We start from the raw sequence: 21152 nt of genomic DNA on the forward strand, positions 1-21152 counted from the left end.
ACTTAGTAAATCCATTTGATTAGCTTGAAACTACTGTGATGAGACCAATTCAAAAAACTCTCTGTGATGCTACTGCCTATGATCTCAGACTGGGCAGGTCTGCTGTCACCTTTGAATGTCAGGATACATAGCATTTTATTAGTTCTAAGATAAAATAATTGGAGGAATTGATGATGACAGTATTTAAAGGTTGGCAAAGATTATAGAAGAAGAAGAGTTGGTTTTTATACCCTGCTTTTTTCAAAGTGGCTTACAATTGCCTTACCTTCCCCCACAACAGGCACCTTGTGAGGTAGGTGAGGCTGAGGGAGTTCTAAGATAACTATGACTAGCCCAAGGTCACCCAGTAGGCTGCATGTGGAGGAACAGGGAATCAAACCTGGTTTTCTGGATTAGAGTCCACTGCTTTTAACCACTGCACCATGCTGGCTCTCAGACCAAGCCATGCTCATGGGTTCACCTGTATGTTCTTTCTCTTGGGCAGAAGCTATCATCACAATTCAAAAGAGGTCACTCCGCAGGGTCTCTGGATCACTGAAAAATTAAAGCTTCTGAAGTTATTTTTGAACAGGACCCAGGAAATAATATAGATCAATTGAATGTTATTGACCAGTAATGCAATTTGTTGAGTACTTGTGTACTTTCTTTGTTTTTTGTTCTTCTGAAAAAGAATTGTCACTAGCTCAGATAGTGGAGACAGTTGAATGTAATGTTGTTGCTGTATTTTAAAAATGTGTTGGGCTTTCAGAGAATGGTGGCATATAAATAAATAAATAAAAATTTAAATGTCATGAACTGTAATTGTTATGTTGACCTCTCCTATTGAGTTTTTCAGTTTCAACTTCTCTTTTTTAGTGCACCAATTTATTTTGTAAATAGCTCTTTCTGCCCATTCCTGAGCTTTTGGCGGCCGGGGATGGTGGGTAGGAGGCGCAATTGGTTTGTTGGGAGCCTACCTGTCCAAATGTAAACAATGAAAATGTGACATTACTCAAAAATCACTAATCAACAGACCGGTTGAAAAAGGTAACCCACTAACTGAGGGCATCCAGAAAAGCCAGCAAACCAAGAAATAGAACTAAAGTTGTTGTTTTTTTTTTAAAAAAAGGAATAAACTCCTCAGAAGCACAGAAAGGGAATGGTAGAAAATGAAAACAGACTTCCGTTGGCGAGCTGCACAAGTAGGAGTGAGAAAGGTGAGCTCCGCTACTGAATTTTCTAACGTAAAGATTTAAAGCCGTCTGAGAAACACACTTGACTGTAGTTTAACTCCAGCAGCAAGCTTAGACTTGCAGAAGTTAAAAAGAAACGATACAGCAGTGTTTTAGTGAGCACTCTGAGGACTAATTGATTAAGTAGACCTGGAGCTGAGCGAGTCACCCCTCCCCCTTCCTTTTTGAAAATCCAAAAGACAGACGCCGAGCCGTCTTAATTGCATGCCGATAAGAGGCTAACTATCCAAAGGAGACACTTGATAAATTACCTGAGAGATAACGTCCTCTTTTTTAAAAAAAAAATATTGATTTTTTATAATTGAACAAAAAAAAAACACAATAATAATAATATGAAAGAAAACAAAACAAATAAAAACTAAAATCATAATACAAAAACAACATAAAAATACAGTCTCAAAAAGAGCACTTCTACATCCAATAGCATTACATTTATACAATAAAATTTATAAAATATATAGTGCCCCGATAACCACCACCCACCTTAACTGTGCACCCATCACCCTTAGTCTTCTGGAGAGATGTTTTGACAGCATTTCAAAATCTATTAATATCTTCTATTATTAAAAAAGAAATATTAATCTACAATTCATTAACAATACCTGTACAGTTCGTTTTCACCAATTAATCCCAATATGCGGCGGCCTTTGACCATGTTATTTTACATTCATTCATATCTTTACCATATAAAGAATCTGTAAGTTTGGCCATCCACATATACATTCATATTTTTTCTCTCCATTCTTTGATTGAAGGTTTATTTATTTGCTTCCAGTTTTTAGCAATTATAATTCTAGCTGCCGCGAAACTGTATTGGCATATATATGGTAAGTTAAATCCCTCTAGTTCCGATAATTTCGGATTCTCTAATAGAACCCAATTTTTTATCCAGGTGAAACAAGCAGCCTGATAATACATTCTCAAATCTGGTAATCCCATCCCTCCTGTTTCTTTCAGTTTCACTAAATTATTGTATGCTTTCCTGTGTCTTTCTTTACTCCATAAAAATTTTAAAATATCTTTCTTCCAACTTTTAAATATTTGCGCTCCTTTCAATATTGGCAGATTTTGAAACAAAAAAAGCATCTTAGGCAATATTATCATTTTAATTACTGCAATATGTCCCCACAATGATAATGGTATTTTTCCCCAACTTTTTAAGTCTTTTACTATCTGTTGCCATTGTTTTGCATAATTATTTTGAAATAAATTGAGATTGGGTGATATCCATATGCCTAAACATGCCTAAATATTTTATTTTATGTTCAATCATGAATGCTGTCTTTTTAATCATTATTCAGTAAAGAGATCGGTCTATAGTTTTTTACTTCCAATAGATCTGAATTCGCTTTAGGTATTAATACTATATTTGCTTGTTTCCAAGTTTGCGGAATAGGCCCATTTGACATCACTTCTAATAAATAAGGGCTAACTGGTCTTCAAATACTTTATAATAAAACGCTGTAAACCGATCGGCCCCTGGTGCTTTATTTAGTTTACTTTTACCTATTACCTCTTTTAGTTCTTCCTTAGTTATTGGGGAATCCAATAATTCCTTATTTTCTTGGGTTATTTTTTCCCAATCATGTTGGGCAAGATATACATCAATTTCTTTCTCTACAACTGAATTCTTTCTATACAAATCTGTGTAATATTCTACAAATGTATCTATTATTTCACCCTTATCTCTTGTTATCTTACCCTTTGTTTTAATTTGAGATATTGGTACTTTTTTTTCTTTATGTTTGAGTTGCCATGCTAACATTTTGCCTGGTTTATTAGCATGTTCAAAGAATTTTTGCCTATTAAAAATTATTTTCTTTTCAATTTTATCAGATATTAAAAATTCATATTGGCGTTGCCAATTTCTAAGCTTATCTAGCTGCTCCTGTTTATGGGATTTATCTTGAAGTTTTCTTAGCTGTCATTCTCCTTGTCTTATTTGATCTAAAATATTTTTCTTCTTTGCCTCCCTTTCTTTAAACCATCTTGTATTTTGTTGGTTTAGCAGTCCTCTAATTACTGCCTTACTGGCATCCGAAACAATATCTTCCCACGTACCCTTACCTGAATTTTCCTTAAAATAGTTTTGTATATCCACCGTCAGTTTCTCCACTATTTTACTGTTTTTCAACAAAAATTCATTTACTGCCCAAGTTTTGTTTACCCTATCTCCAATTTTAAGTTTTACCATTACAGCATTATAGTCTGATAACACCTTTGGTAGAATCTCTGGATTCTCTGATATGTTTATCAACCCTTTCGAAAGCCACAACATATCTATCCTGGAATGTGTAAGATGTCTTGAAGAAAAATAAGTGTATCCCTTTTTGTTACCATTCTCCAATCTCCAAACATCGAACATACCCCATTGCTCTATAAGAGCATTAAAAATTCTGGGTAATTTACCTTCATTTTTTCCCTTTTTCTTCTTTGCAGATCTATCTATCTTAGGTTCCATTACCTCATTAAAGTCCCCCATCCAAATCATTTTTTTCTGTTGCATATTCAGCTAGTATTGTTGCTAAATTGTTAAAAAACATTTTTTGATTTGTATTAGGCGCATATATTCCCACCAATAAGATCTTCTGGTATCCACTATTTATTTCCACCATCAACAGTCGGACCGCCCCACCTCTAGCAGCGCGGGGATCGCGCTCTGGAGCAAAGTTGCCCGGGGGCATAAAATCGCCCCCCCAAACCATCGGCAAGCGGCACCCCTTGGAGGAAAAGGGGATGCTGGAACAGGAGCCGGCGGGCGGCCCGTCATCCGAGCGATAGCCGCCGAGAAAACGGCGGTGGTCGCTCTGATGGCTGCTGCCGAGGCACCGGCGCCATTTTCAAGCAGTAGCCGGGGAGTTGTGGTGGAGGAACCCGATCTCAAAAGCAAGTTCTTACTTTCACTTTTTACTATTTTTTTTTAAACTGGGGTGTTTGGCAGACTATTTTTACAGAAAGACAAACTTGGAGCTAACTACAACTTCATTACGAGCTCTTCATTGACTTTTGGCTTTTTGCCAGTGCAGTGACGCAGTTTAAAAAAGTTATTTTCAGTGTTGGAAGACGCTTTAAAAAACTAAGAAAATAGTTATACTGATATGAACTATATCTACTGATATGTCAAAGTGATTGTTATTCTCTCCAAAGTGAACTTGTTTATCTGATTTAAATATTTTCAAGCTGATTATTTAAAAGTGAAAGTCTGCCCCCCCTTCCCTTTTTGGATTACAAACTGGAACCTGCTCAGCCTTCATCTTCAATGGGAGAAAAGAAAGAGAAGCACACCAGGGAATTTCTCAAAGAAACAAAGTTAAAAGTACAGCTTCCCCCACGTAGAGCTTCTGTATCTTCCACAACGTTAGCACTGCAGACTTCACCTTCCATAGTAACATCAGTAGCTGCAAAGATGATGCCTAAGGCAAGACCGGAAGTGACACTTGACTCTGTGTTTTAACTGTTAACTAAAACACACCAGGATGTCGCAGAGATGAAGCAAGAACTGAGTCAAAATACTGCTACCACCTCTCAGAACTTGGTTGCAATTGCAGCTTTAAAAGACACAATCACATCTCTGACGGTCAGACAAGACAAAGTGGAAGCTAAACTGTCAAAGACAACACAGGAGACTAAAGAGATTAAAAAAGGGGTGGACATGTTGGAAATGTCACTGGAGGCTTCTCAGGAGAGAGATGAACAACGTTAAGATCAAATGGCAATGATGGAACTTAAGATTAAGGAGACCTCCCTTCGTATTCGTGGACTGAAGGAAAAGATTGAGGGAAGAGATTTGAGGGGATATCTGAAAGGGCTCTTGGTGAAGCTTTTACAGGAAGAGGAGGAAATTGTTGAAGGGATGATTGTGACGGCCTACAGAATTAATTCTGCTTATGCGACCAGAAATAAAGTGCCAAGGGACTGTTTACTTCAACTTTTCTCAAGGAGTCATCGTGATCTTATTCTCAACAATCATTACAAGTCACCACTTACAGCTGAATGAGAACCTTTCAGATTAATGAAGGAAATTCCTGGACTATTGCTTAGAAAAAGAAAGGATTTCATGGAAATTGTGGAAAGTGAGATTAAGTGGTATTCAGTTTAGATGGGAATTTCCACAAGGTATTTCATTCACCTTCAAGGCTAAAAGGTTCAAGATCACAGATACTAGCAAGGCGGAACAATTCTTGAGAAGATACGATACAGACCTCCTCAAACCAGATAAATTGACCAAACAACCATCTACCAAAGAGTCAACAGAAGAAGAAAAGGCATCTGAAACAAGTGGTGGGGGCCTGCCAATAGACTCAATAGAGGAATCCCTGTCTGATGATAAGGAAGGCTGAACAGAAACAAAACTAATGGGGGAGGGTGGGGGTAGGATATTTGATATGGATGATACTTATAGTTTTATAAAGTGATAATGGATCTAACTTAATTTTAATATGTTACAGGTACTATCTTGGAATATTAACAGGTTTAATTCTCCTAACAAAAGGAAGAAAATATTTTACTACTTGAAAAAATCTAAAGCTAATATTATTTGCTTGCAGGAAATGCATATTATTCAGAAGGATATGGGTAGAATGGAATATCTGAGGTTGGGTAAACCTTTTACATCTTGTAATGAAAAGAAAAAAACCAATGGTATAGCTATGCATATACCTCTGTCATTACAACCAAAAATCATGTATCAGGAGAGATAATGTCCTCTTGTGAAGGCAAGGAGAGTGAGTGTGACTGCTCACACAGAAGGTACTACAGCTACGTGTGGAAGGAAAAAAATGGGCAAGAAACATGCATGCATAGCACTAAAGACACTGTCCTTCAGTGTTACTCCTCTGAAGATGCCTGCCACAGCTGCTGGCGAAACGTCAGGAAAGAAAATACCAAGACCACGGTTACACAGCCCGGATAACCCACAAGAACCGATGAAAAGGAACCTTATATTAAAATTGAACAAGATTTTGTTAAATTTCCGCTAAATGGATGGCCATGGGTAAAAAAAAAATTGATAGGATAATTTTTATTAAAAAGATAATAACTGCATTAATACCATCCTAAAACAATGGGATGTATTAAGAGAGAAAGTAGCCCCAGATATTTCCCCACTGTCTTCCTTCCTTTGGAACATCTTAGCCTAGAATCCAGAATTCCAACTTCCTCGTAGAATAAAGACAGATAAACAGAATGATTATCATTATTGGATTAATAATAATAATAATTTAGAACCTCTAGAAATTTTTTTTGAATAAAAAATAAGTTAATATTACATTTATAGAATATTTCCAAATGAAAAAGTATTGGAATAATTTAAAAGAAAAAGAATTAACTCTAATTAGAGAAAAGTCACAGTTTGAGAAATTAATGCTTCAAGATAAAGTTTCAACTTCAAAAATATATACAATTTTAGTAAAAGAAAATCGAAATTCAACATTAGGCTATAGAGACAAATGGAACATTTACTTAGATCAAGAGTGATTAAGAATGGGAATATATTTTTTCAAAGGGATTAGATTTCTCAGTTAGCTTGCAAATAAGAGAAAATCTAATTAAGATGGTATATATGTATTAGGGATTTTTGGGGTCCAGTTCCTGTAAAGGGATCCCCGATACTTAACTTTCTGCTTCCAATTCAGAGGGAATGGATCATTCCTCTTGAACTATAGAGAATTGGAGATCACACACGCACAAAAGACACAAAGCGTTTGTCTTTGTAATAAACAGTCTTTACTCTAACTCAGGGTAGGGAAAAATATCACTGGGATACAAAACAAATAATCCTGTCTACATTCTATGTTTCCTATACTTGCCAAAAGCCTTTGGCAAGGCACTAAGCTTACTTATGAGTAGGCATCCTTAGCGAAAGGAGAGCCTCTCATCATCCTGCCTGGTTAGCAGTCGAAGCAAAAGTGTGCAACTGCTTTTTCTTCTAACAAAGAAATCGAAAGCAGTTAAACATGCAAAATAGTTGTATACGTGACCCTCAAGCACGATTGCAATGGCCACTATACTGACCATTTGGTCAGTTACAATATTAACCCTTAACTGTCTGACATGTAACAAATCTCGCTATCTAATACCCAACAATCCCCTTTTCGAGGTTTAGTTACATTCAGACATATAAACACAATGCATCATGTAAGTATTCAAACTGTTGTCTAGGCAGTGGCTTCGTCAGGATATCGGCCACCATCTCTTTACTTTCACAGTACTTCACTACTACAAGACCTCTTTCTTGTTTGTCCTTTACTGAGTCCATTTTGAGTCGAAGCAGTTTCTTCCCTTTCTTAGAGTTCTCGCCATTCAGTAGTGCTATATACGCTTGATTGTCCTCAAACATTGTAGCAGGTGTCAGTTCATCTAATCCAAAGTTGCGTAGCAGTTCAGTTATCTCTTCCAGCTCTGTACATGCGCACTTGGCTGCTATGCATTCTGCTTCAGTTGAAGATGTTGCCACATCTTGCTGTTTCTGGCTGGTCCAGGAGATTAGGTTTTCTCCAAAGTAGAACAGATATCCACTTGTAGATTTGCTGTCTGCTCTAGTACCACCTAGACTAGCATCCATGTATCCTATCAGTTTCAGCTCAGTATTTGGAGTTATCTTCTTCAAATCAATAGTTTTCTTTAAGTATTGTGTGAGGTGTTTGATTGCATTCCAATCATGTTCTGCAGGTGTGCTGGTCCTTCTACTTAGGATTCCAACTGCTGCACTTATATCTGGTCTACTAACGTTGCTCAAGTATAGAAGTTTTCCAATAGCTTCTCTGTATTTGTGATTGTTAGGCAATAGTTCACCTCCGTCTAGATCCACATATGAAGGGTCAAGTGGAGTGTTCTTGGTCTTGCACTCCTTCATGTTCATGAATTGTAGAAATTCCAGTATCTTGTTCCTTTGATTGATTGAAAATCCATTGTCTTGGTTTCTTTCAATCTCCATTCCAAGATAGTTCTTTACTTCTCCAAGTAGTTTCACTTCTACTGATTCATTCAGTTTGTTTACAATTTCTTTTGCAGCTTCTTCAGTGTCAGAACATATCAGAGATCGTCTACAAAAGTTAAAATAAAGTCCCATCCATCATTCTTCTTCCTTCTGAATAAACATTTTTCTATATTTCCTTGCTCAAAGCCTTGAGCTTTCAATAATGAGGTAAGTTTGTGGTTCCATGCTAACTAACCCTATTAGTCAGATTGTAGAATGGAACAAAACAGTTGAGGTTTATGGTAAGCTTGCGGGTTTTAAAATAAATAAAAATAAATTGAAAATATTGGTTAAGAATATGACACTTTTGCAGCAGCAAGAACTATCAAAACGCACTGGTTTTATTATTGAACATAAAATAAAATATTTGGGTATTTGGTTAACTTCAAATAACTTTAATCTATTTAAAAATAATTATATAAAACTTTGGCAGCAAATTAGTACAGATTTAAAAAATTGGAAAAAAAAAGACCTTTATCATTATAGGGTAGAATTTCGGTAATTAAAATGATGGTCTTACCTAAGATGCTTTTTTTATTCCAAAATTTACCAATTATTAAAGGAACCAAAATATTTTAAATTTGGAAAAAAAAGATATTTTAAATTTTTTTGTGGAGTAAAGGAAAACATAGAATAGCATATAATAATTTGATTCAATTAAGGGAAACAGGAGGTTTAGGGTTACCAGATTTTAAAATGTATTATGAGGCATCTTGTTTCACTTGGTTAAAGACTTGGATTATGTTAGAGAATACCAAAATATTAGAATTAGAGGGTTATAATTTATGTTTTGGATGGCATGCATATTTATGGTATGAGAAGGAAAAGGTAAATAACGAGTTTAATATTCATATTATTAGAGCCGGAAAAAGTGTAAAAGGATTTTAGAAAATAAGACTACGGGATGGGTTAACCCAGTAGAAGCTCATATGAGAATCGGAAATATTTGAATTTAGAAATGGATATTTATAGAAATATTATTGAATGGAAAGATGGAAAATAGGTTTTAAAAAGCAGGGAAGAACTTGACATAAAGGATTGGTTTCTGTATTATAGGTTAAGAGATATATTCAATAAAGACAATCAGTTTGGATTTAATAAAAGTAAATCTGAGTTAGAGAAAATATTAATAAAAGGAAATAAAGGATTGATAGGTAGAATGTATAAATTATTAATTGTAACTAACTTCGAACAAGAAAGAATTAAACCAGTTATGATTAAATAGATGAAGGAGTTAGGATTTAATATTGATTTGGAAATATGGGAAAATTTATGGAAGGGCGAATTTAAATTTACAATAACCAATGAAATAAGAAAAAGCCTATATAAAATGTTTTATAGATGGCATATAACCCCAGTGATGATATCTAAAATGAATAGAGGAGATATGGGATTATGTTGGAAATGTGGAAAGAGGTACATATATGCATGTATGGTGGTTATGCAAAAAAATTAAAAGCTTTTGGGAAAAAAGTACTGAGGGAAACGAATAATCTGATTAATGGTAGAGTAAAAAGGAAGTCAGTATTCTGTTTATTGGGAATTCCACCAAAAAATATGAGTAATAATGATAGGGTCATTTGCCAATATAGTTTTGCTGCTGCAAGAATTGTGATAGCTAAAGTTTGGAAGCAAGCGAATAAACCTTCAATTATTGACTGGAGAGAGAAATTATGTATGTATATGAGGATGGCCAAATTAACGGAATTCCTACAAGGAAAAGATATGGAAGAATTAAAAAAAAACATGGTCTAAGGCCGCCTCATATTGGGATAATTTGGCAAAAATGGATTTTACAGTATTAATGAGTTATAGAAACTAGTTTTAATAATTTTATATTTTTGTGTTATTAAGTATAATAAATACTGTTTAGAAACTTCTTCGGAAGTCGGGTGAAGGGTCACTTTTTTAGGTGGGTGGAGGGGGAAAGGGTATCTTTTTGAATTTTATAATTAAGTAATCATGATTGTAATAATCAAGGTATATAGATACCCTTCTGTATTTTCCTTTTTATTTTTGTATTTTTTTATGTTAATTTCATTGTATTTGTTTGTTTTTTATGTTTTGTTATAAAAATTAATAAAAAATTATATTAAAAACATGAAGCTATCTGGGTGATCTTAGGTTAGTCACATCTCTCTTAGAGCTCTCTCAGCCCCACTTACCTCACATGGTGTAGGGTGGGAAAGGGAACGTGATTGTAAGCCAGTTTGATTCTTCCTTAAGTGGTAGAGAAAACCGGCATATAAAAACCAACTCTTCTTCTTCTCCCCACCCCCAACAGACACCTTGTGAAATAGGTGGGGCTGTGAGAGTTCAGAGAGAACTGTGATTAGTCCAAGGTCATGTGTAGGAGTGGTGAAACAAACAGCAAGGAGTCAGAAAGACTATCTGATTGAATGGCTTCCAATAATTGTTGAATGTTGAAAATAGTTAGATTTGGATTCAGAGGTTTTACTATGTTTCTGAATGTGCATTTTGGGGGTGTTGGATGCTGATTTAAAAGCCCCCTATGCTAATGGCTGAAGGTGGCATGGTGTGGCCTGAACTTGTCAGATATTGAAAGCTAACCAGGGTCTGTGCTTGGAAGGGAGACCACCAAGGAAGACTCTGCAGAGGAAGGCACTGTCAAACCACCTCTGCTTCTCAGTTACTTTGAAAGCCCCTTGTTCGAGTCCCCATTAGTTGGTTGCAACTTGATAACACTTTACACCCACACCTAGTAGCCATCACTGTATCCTGTGGTGGGGAGTTCTACAATTTATACATTTTATCAAGAAGTACTTCCTTTTTGCTCCTAAGTGCTATTATTGAATAAAGGATGGGGAGAGGCCTCTCTTTCCATTTTTCACATCATACATAATTTCATAAGTCTTACAATTTATTAAACCTTATTTCTTGAATTGTATTTCTACAATACAGTCTCTTATGTTTCTTGTGTTCTGAGTTTAGTTTTGTAAAAACTCCCCCCACCCATCTCTGTTAATTGTGTAGCTAACACCTATTGCATTTCTACAATAGATTCTCTTATGTGCCTTGGCCTTGTGTGCTTTGTTTTGTGAAAACTTTCCCCCCATCTTTTAAAATTAATTTTATAGCTACCATCTGTTACACCTGACAAAGTAAAATCTGGCCATAAAAGCTAGTAACCCCAAAAAATGTTAAGTCTTAAAGGCTGCATACAATTCTTGTCTATTTTTATTGCAACAGGCTAACATAGATGTGCTTCCATAACATAATTTTTGTTTCCTTTATTTATCTAATAGAAGTCAAGAACAAACTCCAAATATTGGATTGTGCATTATGTTGGTTGCATTGGGGTGCTTTTCCTGTAAATTTGTGTTTTTATTGTTTTTGCTTTTCATCAAGTAACTTTAGTTTCCTGTTTTTGTTTCAAAAATAAAAATAAATTCTGCATCAGCTAAATGAGGGAAGATTTATAAATACAAACATTTTAAAGAAATAATATGCATTAAAATAGGAAGTTGTCTGGCAATCTGCTATTCTTCTTATCTAAACTCACTTTTGGTATACAACTTGATTGTCAAAATTGCTCCTTTTTATCCTGCCTTCTTTTCAAGGAGCTCAGGGTAGATTATGTAGTACTTCTCCATTTTAACCTCTGAACAAACTTGTGAGATTACCAGTATAGTGACTTTTCAAAGATCAGATTCATGACCTGGTGGGAATTTAACCTCTAATTTCCCAGACTTAATCCAATACTCTGATCATTTCATACCACATTGGCTTAGCACAGTGTGTTCTGAAACTGAACATATAAGATTATTCGATATGTCAGTGGCACATAACCTTATCCACTGCATTGAATTATGTATTAAAAAGCTAAGAACATATTACTACTTTCTGCTATCAAAGAATGAAGAGGAAATATTTTTTTTCTAAGTGCTGTGGTCTGTTAACTTTTGCATTTTCTAAATTCAGTATATGTAACATTGCTTACTTTGTTACATTGTATATGTAACAATGTTACATTGTATATGTAACATTGTTTACATGCTTACTGCCAAAAAGAATTTTTGTAATAGAATATTTATATAAATAACCAAATATTCACCATAAATGTATACAGGCCAGTGGAGCAAAAGAATTCACACATTGTCATCAGTGTATTTTTTCAGAACTGAAAGCATGCTGGGGGGTAGGGGGGAGTGATCAAATGTCTGTTTAAAATGTATGTGGTAGATGCATGTTCACTGATGCAAGTCTTTGCAAAACGGTTGTAATCATGCAAAAGACCTGTGCAGAATGAAATACCTGTGGGTGAAATGTTTTGGATGAATAAGAAGGTTCATTGTAGCAGAGTCTGTGAACTGGAAGAGAGATCTTGAAATACAAATGCAAGTGTTACTGCCATTTCAACAATCTTCCTCAGGGCTAGGCAAATATAGCTGAGCATCAGTAGAAAATCAGTTCATCATAGAGAATTAGGAAATTGTGTACCTTTAGAAAAAAATTACCCAACTATGAATGATTGTAACAACAACAAAATAATAATCCTGCAACGTGTTTATAGTATGGGCTGCAATAGTGATGATAGGCTTCTTTGCGGGGATTACAATTGGGGAAACTAAGGTTCAAACCCTCATTCTGCAATAAAACTCCCGGGGTGGGCTTCGGCTGGCCTTCCCATCTAGCCTACTTCACAGGTTATTGTTAACTGTCCTGACCTCCTTGGAGGAAGCGTTGAATAGAAATGGTGGAAAGTGCCATCATGCTAACTTACGGTAACCCAAAAGGGTGTTCAAGGCAAGAGACACTCAGAGGTGGTTTGCCATTGCCTGCCTCTGCATAACGATCCTGGACTTCCTTGGTGATCTCCAAGTACTAACCAGGGCGGACCCTGCTTAGCTTCCAAGATCTAATGAGATCAGGCTAGCCTGGGCCATCCAGGTCAGAGCTTGAATACAGGTTGAGTATTCCTTATCCAAAATGCTTGGGACCAGAAGTGTTCTGGATTTTGGATTTTTCGGATAATGGATACTCAACTGCAGGAGAGCTGGAAAAGGGCTTGAGTCAGGGGGCTGCCTTCAGGTGAAAGTTGAGGCAGAGAGCGAGGTTCTGCCAAGCTGGGAGACAGAGGGCCTGCCTGTGTCCTTTCTCACCCTTCTCTGCATTCTCTCTTGCTGCCTCCTTCCTGAGCTTCCTGCTACTGGCTCTGGCTTCCTGGGGCCTGGGGTTGAGGGAGGGTGGGTGGCGCTTCCTCCTTTCCTCTGTCAGCCTCTTCCCCACTCTTCTCCCTTCCCAAATACCAACATGAAGAGCAGAGGAGAAGCCTACAGAGGGAATGAGGAAATTCCACCCACACTCCCCTGTTGTGGCGCTTCTTCATTTCCTCTTTAAGTTTCTCCGTGGTGCTTCCTCATTCCCTCTGTAGGCTTCTCCACTCTTTGCCATGGTCAAGGGAAGGAGGGCAGTGCTTCCTCCCCACCTCTGTCAGCCCCTTCCTCACTCTTCTCCCTTTCCCAATGCCACTGTGAAGAGTGGAGGAGAAGCCTACAGAGGGAATGAGGAAGTGCTGCCCATCCTCCCCTGCTGCAGTGCTTCCTTGTTTCCTCTTTAGGATTCTCCGTGGCACTTACTCATTCCTTCTGTAGGCTTCTCCTCCATTCTTTGCCGCAGCCGGGAGAGGGTGGGTGGCACTTCCTCCTTCTCTCAGTGGACCTCATAAAATCATAGAATCATAGAGTTGGAAGGGACCACCAGGGTCATCTCGTCCAACCCCCTGCACAATGCAGGAAACTCACAACTACCTCCCCCCCACACACCCAGCGACCCATACTCCATGCCCAGAAAATGGCCAAGATGCCCTCCCTCTCATGATCTGCCTAAAGTCATAGAATCAGCATTGCCTCTTCTTTGTTGTCCTCCCATTGCCAATACCTTTAGGTTTGAGAGGCAGCATTGTGTCAGGTTCAGGGGGTGGGTCAGAACTTCCACAAATGTGACCACAAGGAAATCATAAATTTTCTTTCAAAACTATGTAATAGTATTTATTTTCCCAATATTTAAAATTGTTCAGAAAGAAGCCCAAAGAAAATTTCTTTTTCTGAGCTATTGTGTGATTTAGTAGTTATGAGTTCACAATTATTTTCTACCTAACTTTTGATTCCTGTTCCTGGAGATCCTTTGCAGAATTTGATAAAGTTGGTTCTTTTGTTGCCTTCAACTCCTATGGAGATGTTCTAATCTTTTGTTTCAGCACTGAGCTCCAACTTTTATATAAATGCTTCTCAAAAATAAATGTGTTGGTTATTTATTACTATGATATTGTTCATGCTCATGAAGCATGAGGGCACATGGGTTGAAAACTGTGAGGCAGCTGTGGACCTTTGCTTAGAAAGACAATAAATAGTGGGCCTGACTCACTGGATTTGGTGGCCTGGCAGGGAGTGGGGCACGATCCTGCTCCGCAAGCGGCAGGGTCTGGTGGCAGCAGCAAGCAGGCTGGTGGCTGGCCAGAGCGTGTGCAGCAGGCCCTTTCCCCTGCTGCCGTGAAATGGCAGCACGCACAGGAGGAGCAGGAAGCGTGGGACCCGAGGCATCCTATGCTTCCGCACATGCTGCTTCACCCCACCCCGATTTCAAACTGGCCAGTGGGGCCTGGGCGGTGCGCCAGACCTGGATGTTGCTCCTCAGGTCCAGCAGCACCGCATTTAAAGGGGGCCAGATGGGGCCTGATTTGTTCAGTGTTTTGTTTACTGTTTGTCACAACTTTGTGTTGGCTGTTTGGCATGGTATGTGATCAAGTTTGGCGTGCCCCCTTTCCCCCCACTATGAGGATCCCAATAAGGGATTTTGGAGGGAGGCCTAGTTATGTATTGGAGCAAGCCCAACTCTGGGGGCTGCCAGGGACAAGCCCAGCTCAGGGGCTCTCAAAGAACTTGCCCAGCTCAGGGGCAAGTGGGTAGGGCCTCCTTCCAAGTGGCAGTGAACCATACAGCTGGCTTCTGTCCACATGGGTTCAGATACTGCCATCTCTGTTGCTCCCAGCAAGCAGGCTGGGAGGTCTGCCACATCGGCCTGCACCTGGGGGGGGGCATGTTAAGGATCATGCCCCAATGCCATGCCAATGCCTACTGCTGTAACAATAAAGTTGTGGCCATTTCATCCAGCTACTGTCTCTGTGGCTTATTGCAAATCAAGGTCCTGGGAACAATGTGGGGAGGCTGAGCCACTGTGGGGGGGGGGGGTCTGATCTGAAGTTATAGAGGAGGCTCTGCTCTGCTTCCCGTAAGCACTAGGCCAACAAATTGTTTTTGAAAGGAGGGAGATAAAGACAAACTGTTAAATTTTACACTGTTGTCTAAGTATTTAAATCCATGAATTTTACACTGTTTAAATATTTAAATGTATGATGCCATAGAGAACCATACTGTAGCTTGTGGTCTGTTGATTTAATATAGAACATGTATATTAAATACTGGAGATTTTGGAGGCTTTTGTTGATCATATGCTTCTCATTTGTTGGCCTGTTCTCCAGGTCGTTTGGTTTACTAATAGTTCAGTACCATTAATGTTCACTAAAAATAAGTCCCAGTGAAATTTATTCACATGTCAGTTTGCATAGGATTGCAGCTTGACTTTCTTCCCCATGAACATTAATGAAGTAGAGGCTGCCAAGCATCTATAAGGGTATAAGCTGCTCTGTTCTATAATTTGCATAAATCCTGTTATTGTTCTGTTCTACTTATTGCGTTTTTACTGCTCTCCTAATGTAACATTATGGCTGTCCAACACACATTGAAAGCATTTTAGTCATTCCTTAGCTAATGCAAGTTCAGGAAATACTTTTAGTATACATGTCATCAAATATTCTAATATGCTTTTTGTTGTATGTGATTATTTGATAAGATGAGTTTCTTGAAGTATGAAAAGCTTCCCATTCTTGGCATTTAATGTCTGCTTCTTTGAGGAAAAAAATTATGGGCAATTTTTCACCCAAATTCATTGCAAATCTCTGAAGATGGAATGATGTTACTTTGTTACTGAAAGCAATTAAAGTTCTAGTATCAGATGCTCAAATGGCTTTTAAATAAAGTACTTGACACTAAGTTTAAAGTTAAAAATTCCTCACTCAGCAGTTCCATGCAGATGTTAAAAAGCATAGGCGACAAGATGGAACCTTGCGGGACCTCACTGGCTGAAGGCCAAGGGGCCGAGCAGCAGTCTCCCAGTGCCACCTTCTGAAACGTAACTGCTGCAGAACAATGCCTCCCAGTCCCAGCCTGGAAAGGCCATCCTTAAGGATGCCAGGGTCAATGATACTGACAGCTGCTGAGTGGTCCAGGAAAATCAACAGTCACACTTCCTCTGCCAACTCCTGGCGCAGGTCATCCACCAGAGCAACCAAGGCTGTTTAAGTCACATAACCAGGCCTACAAGGAAAGGATCCAAACATTTTGCCTCATCCAGGAAAGCATGAAGTTGTCCAGGCACCATCTGTTCAATCACCTTACTCAAGAATGAAACATTTGAAACTGTTCAGTAGTTACTGAGATCTCTTGGGTCCAAGGTAGGCTTAGAATCATAGAATCATAGAGTTGGAAGGTACCATCAGGGTCATCTAGTCCAACCCCCTGCACAATGCAGGAAATTCACAACTACCTCCCTTTCCCACATCCCCAGCGACACATACTTCTTGCCCAGAAGGTGGCCAAGGTGCCCTTCTCATGATCTGCCTAAGGTCATAGAATTAGCACTGCTGACAGTTGGCCATCTAGCCTCTTCTTAAAAGCCTCCAGGGAAGGAGAACTTACCCAAGGAAGCCTGTTCCACTGAGGAACCGCTCTAACAGTGTCTAGAGTTGACACTGAGAGACACTGTCCTTCAGTGTTACTCCTCTGAAGATGCCTGCCACAGCTGCTGGCGAAATGTCAGGAAAGAAAATACCAAGACCACAGTCACACAGCCTGGATAACCTACAAGAACCAATGTTAGAAAATTCTTCCTAATGTCTAGATGGAAACTTTTTTGATTTAATTTCAACCTGTTGGTTCTGGTCCAACCTTCTGGAGCAACAGAAAACAACTCGGCACCATCCTCTATATGACAGCCCTTCAAGTACTTGAAGATGGTTATCATATCACCTCTCAGTCTTCTTTAGAAGCAGGCACAACAGAGCCTGTCCCTCAAGGGGGCAATAATCAGCAGGAAGCAAGCTGCTATTCTTGTATTCAGTCAACCACCCCCCACAGATTTAATTAGTCGTGAAGGGCAAGGATCATACAAACAGGTGGTAGGTCTCATTCCTCCAAGAATCCTATCCACATCCTCAGACTGAGTAAACTAAAAAGTATTCCAAACAACTGGTAGGTCATCACCCTGTCACTATCTGATGCTGTCACTGCTAATGCAGATTTCACCTGGAACAGCTCTGCTGGCCTACACTGTGCAAATTCAATGGTGGCAAAAATGTTGTTTCTTTGCCACCATCATTGGTAAAAAGTTCGCTTTAAAATGAGCTTTTGCTAGTTTCTTATTGGATTCATACTGAATCTTCCTCCACTGTCACTCTAGCCATCTCCCTTGCCTTTTCATCACCTGCAGACTGATGAATCAGTCAATGTGCCTTGTGTCCAAGAAGGCCCCACTTGTACTAGTTTCAGAGTTGGGTCATGCTTTGGTAAGTAAGCTGTATTTGTCAAATATACATTGCACTGATTCTCTGCCTGCAAAACTGGCAAACTAAATTCTTTTTCAATCGCAGGATACAAAAGCACATATATCCTAGAGGATAGTCAGGTCCCTAAAATGACCTACTTGTTGAGCACGCTATCACATAGTTTCCCGCATTTTGTGCTTGCGTAGTTGGAGATTCCTTTCAATTACCAACATTGGTGGTTTCATTGCCTGCTTGTTTAATCAGTGCAGTAGGTGACATTTATCATGACACATGAAGCTGCCTTACACTGAATCAGACCCTTGGTCCATCAAAATCAGTATTTTACTGGTTTGTATGTTTATTTATTAAAGCATGTATATTGATTTGGTGGAAGAATCCAAATGGGTTACTGTACCAGCAAATTGATCCATCAAATATTCTCTGAAGCCATGCACGTGGCTGTGCCGGGGGTAGGTTCCCCCCCCCCCATTATTATGATGCTTGTCACTGTAGCATGGACAAAAGTGAGGAGAGGACTGCTTGCACCTGACTCCTGTAGCATAATCCAATCGCATAACCTAATTGCATAACGGAGATTTTCCTACTTACCACCTGCTGTACTGCAAGCATCTGCAAATAAGAAAGATTGACTTGCTCCCTTCCTAGCACATTTTTAAAATGTTGCTGTTACTTTGCTTTATTTCTATATTTTTTTTAAAAATTGCAACTTTTATCATGGAACACTAGAATAAGGCTACATTCACATGTTCAGAGGCTTCACCTAACCTGAAATTATAATAATTAATTGTATTTTTAAAACATACAGTGAAATTTGTTTTTGTAATACGTATAAAGCCTGTTGAATCTGATTAAAATCAAAGTTTTATGAATGTTTTACCATCCAGTAAACTTGCTGGACAAAGCTGCCAAACTGTACAGCAAACCCCTATGCATATTAGAGGATTGGGAGGTTTCCAATCAAGTCATTCATCCTAAGCAAGAAGACTTTAGAAAAGGGCAATGTACTATCGATTACTGTCAAATTCTTAACCAACTAGACTTTCAAAGTATCAAGGGCCCGACTAAATCCTTATATGTGACCTTTGGAAATCTGACAGCTGCCTTTGACTCTATTCATAGAGTCAACTTTGGATGAAGTTGGATGGCACAAACATAGATAAACACCTACTATTTCTGCTACAGAAACTACACTCTAACATCTTTGTGAAAATTAGGGTAGGTACCTCAGGTTCTTTAACAAAGGAAATCCTAATCATCAGAGGAGTAAACCAGGGGTTTGTCTTGGCCCCCCTGCTATTTATATCTAAATGACATCATCCCAAAGCTATCTGGCTCTGAGTTCGTTCCTCCCTCTTTAGGCTCTCAGAAAATATCAGTCTTCTTATACGCTGATGATTTGGCTCTGGTCTCCCTTACACGTGTAGGCCTAAGAAGGTTGTTGCACAAACTAGGTGACTACTGTAAAGAAGAGGTCTTAAGTATCAACTATGCCAAGACCAAAGTGATGGACTTTAGGAATAAGCCTCGCAAGTTTAAGTGGTCAATATACAAAACTCCTATTGAACAATCCAGCACCTTCAAATATCTAGGGATAACATTCAATGAAACTTTAATCTGGAGGGCTCATTTGGCAATTACCAGAGCCACAGTCTTAAGATCCATAGGGGCTGTTCTGAAATTTTATTATACAAAAGGAGGATTCTTGATTGACCCAGCTCTGAAACCATATCAAAGTAAGGTAGTTCCCCCACCTTTGTGTGGTGTACAGGTTTGGGGTTGGAAGGATAGTCTGGTCACAAAGCTGGAAATGATCCAAAATCACTTCTTGAGGAGAATTCTAGCCATACCCAGAGGCACTCCTGCAGCCCTGATGCGAGCAGAACTTGGTTTGCCCTCAATCAGGGCCCGTGTACATTTAGCCCTGTTAAGATCTTGGAGAAAGCAAAGCAGTGCCACCACCAACTTACACCACAGGCAGTGTTTTAAACTGATGGTGAAAAATGATGCCAACAAGCTAGTCTGCTATAACAACATCCTGCATTGCTACTCCATATCAGATGACACCCAGGCTGTCCCCATAGCTGGTACCAACATTTGGGATTGGGTGTTTAAATGTGATGCTGCATCAGACAGGCAATCAAACTCCCAGTCCAAATTCTCACCATGGTTTAAACAGTTTAAAAAGGATCATGTCAGAGCATCATACCTAGTCAGCATCCCCTTCCATAACTCCAGAATAGCTTTTACCTCCCTCGTTTCAAACCATGCCAATGGCTTGGATAGCTGGACGTTACTCCCGAACACCATGGGCCTCTCACCTATATATTTGTGGAGCCACTCCAGAGGACCTAATTTATTACACCTTATTCTGTCCTCTTTACACAGAGCCCAGATCTAAATTTCTCGGAGCATTCCTAAAGGGCCTAAATCATTTTCCAGATCCAGAGAAGCTGCTCTTTCTCCTATCAGACGCCAATCCTGATATCTCCTACAAAGTTTCACTCTTTGCTTTAGCAGCCAAGAAAATCCTAGCTAAAGCTGTTTTTAATAAGGGAATTTAACAAATTTAATTACTAGCTTTTGGGGGGGGGGGGTCAGACTGTTTTAAAGTTATTTCAATGTTATTTTATTGTTATTTTAATGATTTGTATGATAGATTGTGATGGCCTTCAGCCACAAACAACAAATTATCAACTATCAACGATCAAATATTTTACCAATGTTTAACAGTATATCAGATTGGCTGAATCACATTTTGATTTGTTACATGGTTGACCCTATGAAGAAACTTAATTTAAAACACCTGTCTAGAGCCATCCATCAAATGCTAATTGAAGCTTTATCTGTGGTAATCTTTTGACTGAATCCCATTTTTGTTGACATTTCTGGAAAAATAAATTATACATTTGACTGTGATGGAATCTGAATAGGCTTTGTTGTTCTTGTATCTAGCAAACCACACGGATTTAATATAGAATGCACTTTTAACTAAAAAAGTTAAGATTTATGTTGCTTACTTTTATTGTTATACTGCAATTAAAGCTAAGGAACGACTGGCTAGTAAGCAGTAAAATATATGCTCTAAGTGATCTCATTAAAAATGTATACCATTTTATAACAGTATAGGATGATGCAGAACTGAGAAGAGATTGTCAATAAGAGATTATTCTTAGTATAAAGTATCTGTGTTTATAAAGCAAATTTTGTCATGACATCAGCAAACAGATTTAACTGTGGGTAATGTAAAAGTAGTTGCTATTGATTCAATATTAAAGTGTGTCATTTGAGGTATGATTGAAAT

This window comes from Euleptes europaea, chromosome 4, assembly GCF_029931775.1.
Source record: "Euleptes europaea isolate rEulEur1 chromosome 4, rEulEur1.hap1, whole genome shotgun sequence".
NCBI lineage: Eukaryota > Metazoa > Chordata > Lepidosauria > Squamata > Sphaerodactylidae > Euleptes > Euleptes europaea.